At 42.2% G+C, this 11,206-nt stretch overlaps 1 long non-coding RNA gene across 2 annotated transcripts; it reads right to left on the bottom strand.

Annotated features, from left to right (window-relative positions):
* Positions 1-753: 753 nt before the first annotated feature.
* On the bottom strand, positions 754-10,858 carry LOC137477920 (uncharacterized). Of its 2 annotated transcripts, none has more exons than XR_011001269.1 (2): positions 10,516-10,858; positions 754-1,739 (listed from the first exon to the last, which is right to left on the bottom strand). It is a non-coding gene; the product is annotated as an uncharacterized lncRNA (long non-coding RNA). The 2 variants fall into 2 exon arrangements; XR_011001268.1 differs by lacking the exon at positions 10,516-10,858 and adding an exon at positions 5,681-6,629.
* Between the last annotated feature and the right edge of the window lie 348 nt (positions 10,859-11,206).

The raw sequence follows: 11,206 nt of genomic DNA on the forward strand, positions 1-11,206 counted from the left end.
TACCTCATTAATCAGATAAATGGTTCAAATATATATATTTACATACTTATATTTCAGGCTCAGAATCGAGTCATTACAAGTAAAAAATCCCATAAATAACCCCAGCTGCTTTAGGGCCCAGAAGCGGACATATGATAATGAGTGGAACAGACAATTACACCAGAAAAGGGATGAGTTGGCTCCTTTGGCTGCTTATAAACCATGTGGCAATAAATTAAATCATTATGCTGGAGACAAAAATGCTGTATTCTTCAAGGAAAACAATGAGTTTTGAATCACTGGATTTTGGTATTTATTTATTTATTTATTTATGGCAAACAAATTATTTCCATCAAATGAAATGATAATGTTTTTAAGTCTTTCCAGTCAAATCATCATCAACCAATGCTCACATAAAATAAATGAAGTACTTTGCAGTATAATTTTTCTACTGGTGCTAAACCCCATTTTTTCTCTCAATTTTGTTAATCTATTCTAGTGACTTTCCAAACCAACCAACAAAAGAAAAGAAAAGGCACTCATATTTTATTTCATGAGGAAATCAAACCTGTAAACTAGCAGAAGAATCTGTTTAATTTGTGGGTCAGAAATCCTCATATGAGTGTCACACAATGTGGAAGAATTAGGCTGAAAAGCTTTAATTATCATCTGTCATGAACTTGATATTAAGCTGGAGATTGGGTTGCTGGGGTGTTTTTCAAAAAAACTTGCAGAGAAGTTGTTTTGTTCTATTCCCACCACCTGAGTTATTTATATATGAGACAGGGAGTTGACTCAATAAGCCCATATGACACAGTTAAAAACTAAAGTAAATTTAATCGTGTTATTTCCCAGAGTACATTTGCATAATTTCATTCATGTAAACGGTTCCTGGGTGTTTGCATTAACTTCTTGTTGGTGTCTGGCCTGTCTGAGCATTGGACCATTCCTCATGCTCCTGCTCTAGCCGCAGGATGGGGTTTGTTCTGGCACTACGGGATTGAGGAAAGAGGAAAATTCATACAGAAGGAAAGAATTTAAGAACATTTTAAACCATTAAGTTTCCAGATCAAACAACAGAAGCAGGAGAGGCTTATTTCTTGAAACATTCTCTGTAATTTTATTTTTTTTTTTTTTAGCTTTTACAATACAACCAGACTAAACTACTGCCTCCCCAGAGTATCCTGCATCCTTTGGATAAATCCAAATCCAGTGTCAGTCAGCTAAAGGCTTCAGTAGTGTTTACTGTGTAACTATAGAGAGGGAGGCTTTTCTGATATTAATTAAGGGAATACAGTGCTGCATTATCCTTACTTCTCTTTCAGTCCACAAGAGAAGAACACAGTCTAGGAACTGAGCCAACAACAGTAATTACAACCCAGCCAAAACATGGAGGGCAAAGTGCAGAGAACCACAGCTCATGGCGACAGAATCACACACACCCTCTTTTCACAGGAACTTAGCAGCAGCAGACTGGTAGACCCACTGCTTTTGGGTGGATCACAGGTAGTGAGAGTGATCCTGAGAGGTGTTATCCGTGGGAGCCATCCTCCCAGGGCACTGGTGGGAGCAGGGCTGGCTCACACGGAGCCCTGCAGCGAGATCTGCGGCACATGCTTCATCCTCCAGATCACCACCGCAGCGGGGGGCAGCAACATCAGGAAACTCATGACCAGCACTGCAGCAAAAATGACCAGCAGGATTTCCCATGGGGCCAGGATTGTTTCCACCATGATTTCCTCCATGTCAAGAGCGTGAAGCTGCAAAGCAAAAAACATGCTGCGTTATTTACTTGCAAATAGGAATTATGTCTGAATAGATGTGTTTGCTTTAGCCAGCATAGGGGTGTCAGCCTCTTTGGCCTATTCCTTTCTCAGCTTGAAGAATAAACCCATCTGGGGGCTGCAGACCCTAGAAGAGCTCCTGCTTTTTCTCTCTCTCTCTGTGCCCTGAGGAGCCTCCATACAGCATCAGCCTGCATTTCCCCCTTGGCTCAGCTGCAGTTGTTGATGCTGGTGTAAGACACCTGATCCACCCTAAAGCACTGTTCCTAACCCTTGGGTAAGCCTTTCTCTCTAAAATTTTGATTTTTAAGGCCCTTCTCTCCCACTTAGATCATCATTATACAAAATGATTACTACACTGACATGTATCAAAGCTAAAGCTGAAAATAAAAGAATGTGATGGAAAGGAGAACTGGAAATTGAACTGCCATCAGAATGCATATTTTATCTTTTTCCATGTATAATGCTTTAGAAAGAGCAGGGTGCTTAGGAAGGAGTTAAATTGTGTTGATTGTGTTAAGTGTTAACAGGTGTGTCCTAGGGAATGCAGTGGTCAATACAATTCCTGCCACAGGACCCACACACCTGAAAGTCATCAGGATGACAAGTCCCCTTCCTGGATCCACACACCTGAAAGCTGTACAGTGGGTGAATAAATGAGGTGCCAGGGGCTGAAGAGGTTTTTTTCCTCCCCAGTCCCTTATACCAGTAGTGAGGAGGTTTCCTGAGGGGCTGCAGTGCTGCCTTTGCTGTGGGAAGTGGGACAACAACTCACCAGAGGAGGTCTCAGGTTTGTCCAAGCATGTGCTTTACTGGGCTTTTATTACTAAATCCTGGCCTTTATGTAAAGGTGACGATGGAGACTGGGTTTATAGAGTATTTATGTCTAAGGAGAGTAGAAAAATTGAATAATTTCCAGCGATTGTGTACATGACAGTGTTAAAATTGCCATTAGCTCAATTTTTTTTCCCTGCGGTTTCTAAGGAGAGTGTGTGTTACCAGTGTATGTCTAGTAACAAATCTTGGTGGACTCAGGCCATGATATCCTTAATGAAACCTAGCTATCCATCAGCAGAGTCCTGATGGAGCTCTCCTTGGCTGCTGTGCCATGTTCTAGTTGGATTAATCTCAAATCTTACAAGCACAGAAAAAGTACAGAGGATGCAGCTGGAGCTCCCCTAGCCCAGGGCCTGGAGCACTCTCTCAGCTGCTCTCCTTACCAGTGAAGCCACATACCTGTGGCAGGAGGGTGGCTGGAGCTGGAATGCTGCCCACCAGGCTCATTCCCTGAAGTGGGCTGTGCTCTGTGTCTGTTGTCACCGGAGCTCCAGAACAGCTGCTTGATTTGGTGTGTGTTTATCTGCTCTGACCTCTGGCTCTGGTGGTGTGGGCTGTGCTGCAGAGCCCATCAGGCTGTGTGATATTCTGACCTTTCCTGTGGCAGCTTTTGGTGTTATTCTCTTCCCATTGCCTGGTAGGTCAAGATAGGTGTGAGCTAGAGCTGCTGCACAGGGAATGTCACAGGTTCTTGAGTGTTAATAGGGAAGTCTTAAGGAGTGTGGTGTTCAATGCAATTCCTTCCACGGGACCCACACACCTGAAAGTCATAAGACCTGCAAGTCCTTTGCCAGAACCCACACACCTGAAAGCTGTATTAGCCTCCTGTCTCCTAATTTGAATGTCTTTGTTAGTTAACTCCTTTAAATATCTATCTCAGTTTCTGACTTGCTTTGTGGTCCTTTGTTCATGTCTTTTTCTCTGCCAGGCATCTTCTCTTAAGCTCTTGCTTTTGCTACTTCTGCTTTGTTTTCTAGCTTTTGTTTCAAATCTTGTTGTCATTTCATTCCCTTTATTTTTCCCTTCTGTTTGTTGCAATTCTCTTTTTTGAAAATTCAGTCATGATTTGCATGGGAAATCCCTGTCCCCATTCTCTGCTTTATTGATTCCTCACCAGTGTCTGGATCTGGGGGTGAAAAAAATCCAGTGAGAGCACCCACTGCTCTGCCAGCAGCCAGATCTGGTGGGGTGAGAGCAGAGCATTGCCCCTTTCCTTAAATTCTGGCTGTGAGGGAAGGTCACACCAGTTAATTCTGCATAAAACAAACTTGGGGTGATTTTCAGCTGGTCTGTATCCCACTCTGTGTAAGAAATAGAGATCCCAAGAGACAGTAGATGCTGAGGGTGAAGGAAGGCTCTGTTCTTTTCCTGTGGTTTGAGGTGGGGAAGGTGAGTTGTGTTTGGGCACACATCCCTCTCCTTCATCCCTGGGTGGAGATGACATTACATATTTCTATGCTTGGATAAGGAGCTGTTCTCGTGCCAGTTGTACCCCTGGCAGTGAAACAAGGGCTGGCCCAAGCAGCCCTACATGGGGGAAGCACTGCAGGCTTTCCATCTGCCCTGGCCCTTGGTGACCATGATGCAGAAGCAGTTGGGAAGTGATGGGAAGGTCTGTGTTAGTGTTGAGGTAGCTCTGAGGATTCAAGGATGTGTAGTTCAAGGCTGTGAGAGCAGCAGATCAGTTGCCAAGGGCCTTGCTCACCTTTTGGAGCTGTTGGCTACATTGCTTTAGCTAGAAAAGCTGCTGCTGGCTGGGAAGTGATACCAAGTGTTACATAGTCCCCAAAGCGTGTACTTGTTCTGCATTAACCTATTCCAAGCTTTTCCTCTATTTATGTTCTCATGTCCTAAGGTTTTTCTTAGCTTGAGGGAGTGCTGCACAGCCTCAGGGCACAATATGCAGCGTGCTTTGGTCTTTGGGGGCTGAATACAACAACTCTGCTGATGTGACAAGGAGGTTGTGCCACAAGTCAGTGTTGCTATATACACTTTTCAGTAAGATAATCAAAAATAAGGTACGCTCATCAAAGCAGAGGTCATCCCAAAGGGAACATGGGTGTACTGCCAAGTGAAGCTGTTCAGCTGTGGTGCTGTGCAATCAGCAGAGGCTGCAGGCCATGACTCCATGCCCTTCTGAATGTTGCAGGCCTATCTCAGGCAGCCTGTTCCCTTCAGCACAGCTATAAAAGGTCTGGAGCTGCTCTGTTAACCAGGTGTTTCTCACAGGGACACAGTATTTGATTATGGGAGGGCATAAATTAATCAAAATAGCGGTCAACCAAAACATAGCTCTGGAAATACAAAGTGTTCAGAATAAATACATGCTGTCACTGGAGCTTCGAGAGTTCTTTATCTCAACCAAAATCCTCATCAGTGAATGTGTGTGTCAAATCAGGTCTCTAAGCCACAAAGTAACTTATATTGAAGTTTGTTCTAGATCTATCCCTAAATTTAAGAAGTGGGTAGATGAGTAAGGGTGTCTGCCAGAATTTGAGCTGAACATATTGAATGACATGCAATTAGAGATTTTAGAGAAGCATACAATAAAGAAGACAGTGTGGGGGAAAAAAGAGACCTATTAGAGGTGTGATTTGTGATTGCACCTTCCATTTTCAGTGTTTCATTTAAGATTTGCCTGAAGGCTATACAAATTGAGGTGGGCTTTTTTTCCTATACTATAGTTGATGAAAGACCATTCTGTCTTTCAGAAGTATAAAGTTATATAATTCTGGAAATGAAGTTAGTATCCTTCACTAACATAATATATTTAATACAAGCTAAAGTAGACTCTGTAAAAATGTATCCTAGATGGTGGATTGCTTCTCTGCTCCCCCTATCTTAGCAAAGATTCCCTTTTCAATTGCAATACTTTAAGATCATGGCGCACAGCTGTTGCAGAGGACAGTACAAGCAGGAAACAAAATACTTTCTCTTCAGTGTTTTTAGCTGATGTACTGTATGCTGGCTTACAGCCTGCTGCAATATAGTAAAGCCAGAAAATACTGTTTGATTTGAAGTCTTACCTTTTGATTATTAGGAAAAAGAGCAAAACCACATATAGGGAGACAGTCATTTACTCTGTCTTGCTGCTGTGTTGCTGCAGGATGCAGCTGAGACAGCTGCCTTGGGGGCCTCTGCCCTGCAAGGAATCCATCCCAGTCCTTCCCACCATCTGAAACTATTGAAGAGTGCTTTTCCTGCCTGCTCTATTGAATGTAATCTTTGCTAGGTTAAAAAGACAGTTATTTTTCTCTGCTAATCTTGTTTCCCCCTGCCCCTCTCCAAATTATACATGGATATCTTGATTTTAGAGAACTAACAGCAGGGAAAACCTTACAAAATCCCCAGACATTTTTATCCCATATCACATCCAGGAGGGGAGAATTGCACTTCCTCAGTGTACAATGAAGACAAATGCAGAAGGTAGCAATACTGTAAGGAAAAAAAAAACCCAACCTTATTTGCAGTCTACAGAAATGGTGTGAAGGTTCAAGACAGCCCTCTGAGTCTTGCAGGAACTTTAGTTATTGTCATTTGAGAAGTTCCCTTGAGCAAGATGCTTGTGGGAGGTGGTGGCCTCCCAGTCTGTAACTTGCTCTCACTTGAGGTTTCTTTGAAAATGTATTGCATAGGGCTCAAAGATGAACTGGTATCTGAATTAGCAAGTATTTATATAATTTATTGGCCTCCAAACTACAGAATTATTGGCTATCATATAATTTTTCTCTGTGCCTGGAAAGTCACAGAGCAAGTACTACTGGCTAAGCTCTGGGAACAGAAAAACAAGTTTTAAAACTTTGGGAGTCCAGTAAATTTGTAAATGCAGCCACCAAATGGCAGAAGGGATTGAAGTCTGCAAGGTCTGTTTTATATCAGTGAATATTTATATTTTCTTTTGTTTCTAGGAAGATATTCTGATTATGAGCTAGAGTACTTAATGTCAGTCAAAGACTTATCTTTGTGAAATCTAGTGACAATGCTCAGTTCTTACTTTGGTGGAGAAGAATACAGTCTAAATTGTCTAAAATACAAAACAATATATCTGAAATATTAAGCTCATTTTAGTGATATCTTTATACAATTTTTAGTATTTTATTAGGTCAGGAATTCCACTAGATTCTACAAATTATTTCAGATAAAACCACATGGACCGTATTGAATTTTCAGTATCTTCTACAAACAGGGCTTACAGCTGTTTATGCGTGAAGGGGTTTTATTATCTGCACCTGAGAGCTGCTCAGTCAGATACAAAGAAAGCTCCCAGTGGCTTCAGCACAACCAGAGCTGTGAAACACTTCCCACCCTGCAGGGCTGTGACCACTCTTCTTCCAGGCACACACTTATCCTAAAGGAAGAACAAGCTGAAAGGGGTAAACCAACAACAACAATGAACTTGTTCTGCTTCATTTTCCACTCAGTCGGTGATATAAATATTTGCCCTTCAAGTGGGGAAAACAAGTGCTCCTGGGTGCTTGCTCTCTAACTGAACTGCCAGCTTCCTGTTAACTCTCCAAGATAATTACCCATGGCTGGCTTTCTGAAGAGGTCACTGCTGCTGCAGCCTCCTCGGTGTGCCTGGTAACCCTGTGCAACTGCAGGAAGGGGAATTCGTTCCTCTGCCACTTCCCTGGCTGTGTGCTGCAAACAGAGGTAGCAAATGGGAGGAACTGGAGAAATTCTTAGACCTGGTTGTCTGGCACAGTGATGGACTTGAAAAGAGGGGGATGATTGAGAGATAACTACACTGCAAGTTCAAATTGTCACTTAGAACTCCTGTAAGAACCAGAAATTAAATTCATGAGTTTGGTACCTTGGAGAAAAGGCTGCATTTCAATTATGTGAAACCTTCGAAAGATCTAATAATGCTGCTTTGGTCTCTAGAAGGACAAACCTTTCAAACCAAGAGTGTATGAAAGCACTCAGAATCATCAAAATATTAACAGAAATTTCAGTGAATTTGCTTGTTATAAATATCTCCCTCTACAAGTAACTAAAGTATTAATTAAAACTCAGTATTTTGAAAAGTATTTCAGCCTTTATAAGGATGAAGCAGATTACTCTGATTATTTTAAAGTCAAATCTGTATGTATTTATCTTTCAGTGAGTAAAGACACTGCAGGATACAAATCAAGCTTAAAATCTCTTAATGTGAGCATTTGGGGCAAAAAATTAAATGTATGAAACCCGGGGGAAGACTTCTAATACAAAAATTATGATGAAGACAGACTATTTAATAAACAAAACTAGCATAGCAAACTGTTATGATTACACTGATCAAGCCCTTAGTTTCACCTCACTTCCAAAAATAATCGTAATCAGGTGACTACAATAAAAGTCAAAAATGCAAGAAGAGTTTCTCAGTTGCTATTTAAATCACACTTTTCTGGACATATGAATTCAGATTTTTGTATTTTGTCTAAGAAGATGGTTTTGTGCTCTCATAGATAACACATTGTGGCATGTGTCTGTTAGGTTTCTGATTCTTGAGTGTGTAGCAGTGAGGAGATACCTACATCTGAGTCACAGACATTTTCCGTTCTGAAATATTTAGATTTTAAATGCTTTCGAATAAACTTATACAGGCTGGAGGTTTGCTAACTGTAAAAGGAGAATAAAGGATTGCCTTATGCAGTCCACTTACAGACATAATTCTAACCATTTAGCAAACTATTTTGCCCTTAAAATTAATTATGTGACTAAGAACTCTACATTCTTCAACTCTTCCCTTCTGACAACCTTTTACCCAAATTAGAAATAATTGACTTATCCCCCCTACTTTCGCAGAAAGGCATCAAAGCAGTCGAATTTGTGTTGAATATTTTCACCTGTCTCGGCCTGACTAGCCTGCAGTCGGCATCTGGATCTTTTCGGTCCCCTCTCAGCTGCTCGGTGTCCTGCGGGCGCTGCCCCTGGGCTGGGGCGCGCATGCAGCGCCGCCGGCAGCAGAGCCGCAGAGCGCTGCTCCACCTGCGGGAGGAGAGGAGAGGAGGGGCAGGGCAGGGCAGGCTCCCCCGGCTGTGCCAGCCCCAGGTGAGCTCAGGCACCCCTGTTTGTACAGCGGTGCCTCCACCGCCTCCCACTTAAAGCGCTCTTAAAGCGGCACAAGCCTTCCCAAGGAAGCCAGGGAGCCGCTCTGCCCTGACCGCAGTTTGCTCAGGATCAGCAGAACAATGGCTGGCTCCTCACACACGCACAGGCTGCTGCAGCAGACAGCCACTTGCAGTGAAAAATGAGGGCCTCTTTTTCACCAGAAAACCACTTGGGTTTTCCTTGTAAATCATCTTTTTTACTGATGAGTGAGTAATCTGATTAAGTAACTCATTCTGACTGATTATTGTGAACAACTTGTGCAGCATTCAGAGTAAGAAGGCTGATGCCCCTAAGTTTACTGGCGATCCAAGGCGTTCATACACCCAACTCTCTTCCACCTATGTATATTCAACAACCCACTTGCTACTCAACAGCTTAGCTTTATTTCAATACTTGAAAAACCACAGCTGTGCTCAGGCTGCTGCAGTATCTGTTATATAAAGTGCATGTAAAAACCTCTTCAGAGGCTTTGCTAAGCCAGCTCTGGTTCCTCTCCATGCTGCTGTGGAGGTGGCACTACACAGTCCCAGAGAAGTGGCCCTCCTGCCTGAACACACTGCTGCATCTGGCTCTTGCCTCTCGACAAGAGAAGATGTGAAGGCCAAACTGCAGCCTGCCTTAAAAATTTAACAATGAAATCTGTGCAAATATCTGTGCTGGAGTGGATACATCCAAAGGGCTGTACAGAGCTTCAGATTGCAAGGATGTCCCTTGAGACCTCAAAGACACAACCAGCAATAGGTTTTTCAGTTTCTTACAAAGCAGAAAAAAATATTAACTAGGGTGTCTTCACAGAAAATAACAGCTGTTAATAGTTTTTCACATGATGCATATTTTTATAGATTCAAAACAATTTTCTGAACAATTCTTGGCAGGGGGATGGGTGGAATAATTTAATAGTGTTTTCCACTATACAAGGCAGAATCAATAACACTTTTCCCTGCAGAACTTGACAAGTGACCTCTCTTGATATTTGACACTAATATTTCATCTTGCTAAAATCAGATTCCTTGCTAAGTTGCCTTCTGAGAAACCTGTTTTTCCTGTTCTTTTAATATCTTTTCAGACTAATACAATTTTAACTTTACTTAATCCTAGTGGTGGTACTAGTAGTCCTACAATCAGAAGTGGAAAAGTGCATGACATTGACTGAAAATTGAACATCACAGACTTTGGCTTGTCAGCATGCTGGGTGGTCCAGAATATCCACAAGTGCTAGTAAACACACGTCAAATAGGGGCAGTTTCTAAAAGCACAACTAGTATTTAGAGTTAGGATAGCTTTTAAAGCTTTTAAAGTTCACAAAAGTTTCAGAAAACAGCTTTTGAAATAAATACTTGCTAGCCTTGAGAAATCCTGTCTTTCTACAAATCAGAGGATGCTGTACAGCCATCTCATTCAGATTTAGGAAATAAATTTGGTGCCCAAACTCTGAACCAGTCTGCCTTTCAGACCAAGACTGCTGTTTCCAGACCTGCCTGCTGTCAGCAGGGCTGTTGAAGGTGGCAGCTTCAGGTAGGGTGACAAACATTTGCTTTGAGGTTCAAGAGCCCAGTGTAGCTCTTGTACTATCAGTAGCTACAGTGTCTCAGCAGGGCACCTGCGGCTGTGGAGTAACAAAGTCCTTTACTCCTTACCCCTGGGAGCCCACAGGGGAAAAGCCCAAAGACGGGATGGTGGTGGAACATTTCTGTTCTGGTGCATATTCATTAGACTAACACTGACAGTAGCTGCTTTCTTTCATACACACCTGCAAATAGCTTTAATTTTGAGATAACTCTGTGACCCCCTGGAGATTAGCAGGATAGAATAAAAAGCTTACCATGGCTTTAAATGTTTGGTGATGGTGGGCTGTGTGTCCCACTTAATTCTCAGGCTGATGTTAATCACTGTAAATTTCTTAAACTTTCCTGGAATATAATGAGTGGAAAATTACTATATGAGATGATGCTTGTGATCCTGTTTCCTTGTGCTCGTGGCAGAGTTAATTTCACAGCAGGAGTCATGCAAGGCTGAAGACTGGGCAGGTGAGCTGATGGGTACAGGCAGATACTGGTGAGCTGTAAAGTGTTTGTGAGTAAGAATGGAGTTTGGAAGTGAAGCAGTGCCATATGGACTCCTGAGTCCTCATTTCCCCTCTAAGTACCTGTTTCCACTGGGTTAACAGTGGAAAGAGGAGTAAGGAGTCTATTTAGACCTTACATGATATGGGATTCAGTAGTTTATATTTTGGTTGTTCTTTCCAGAAATAAAGGCACTTGTTAACAGCTTGTAGATCTCCTTACATGCCAAACAGATGCATGGATAAAAAGGACTTTGCTCACAAAAGTTTTATCTTTGCATATGTTGAGATAATTTTATAGATCTTGGAAACAGGGTCCTATTTAGTATGCATTTCAATGAAGGATTTAAATACTGCTGGAGTGACTAATCAAGTCTACCTGTGGAGGTGGACCCCTGCAGGTACCAGGCTGTTCAAGCAGAAAGGTGTCTTGGTTTGACACCAACCTTGT

Source organism: Anomalospiza imberbis, chromosome 8, assembly GCF_031753505.1.
Source record: "Anomalospiza imberbis isolate Cuckoo-Finch-1a 21T00152 chromosome 8, ASM3175350v1, whole genome shotgun sequence".
In the NCBI taxonomy this organism is placed as follows: domain Eukaryota; kingdom Metazoa; phylum Chordata; class Aves; order Passeriformes; family Viduidae; genus Anomalospiza; species Anomalospiza imberbis.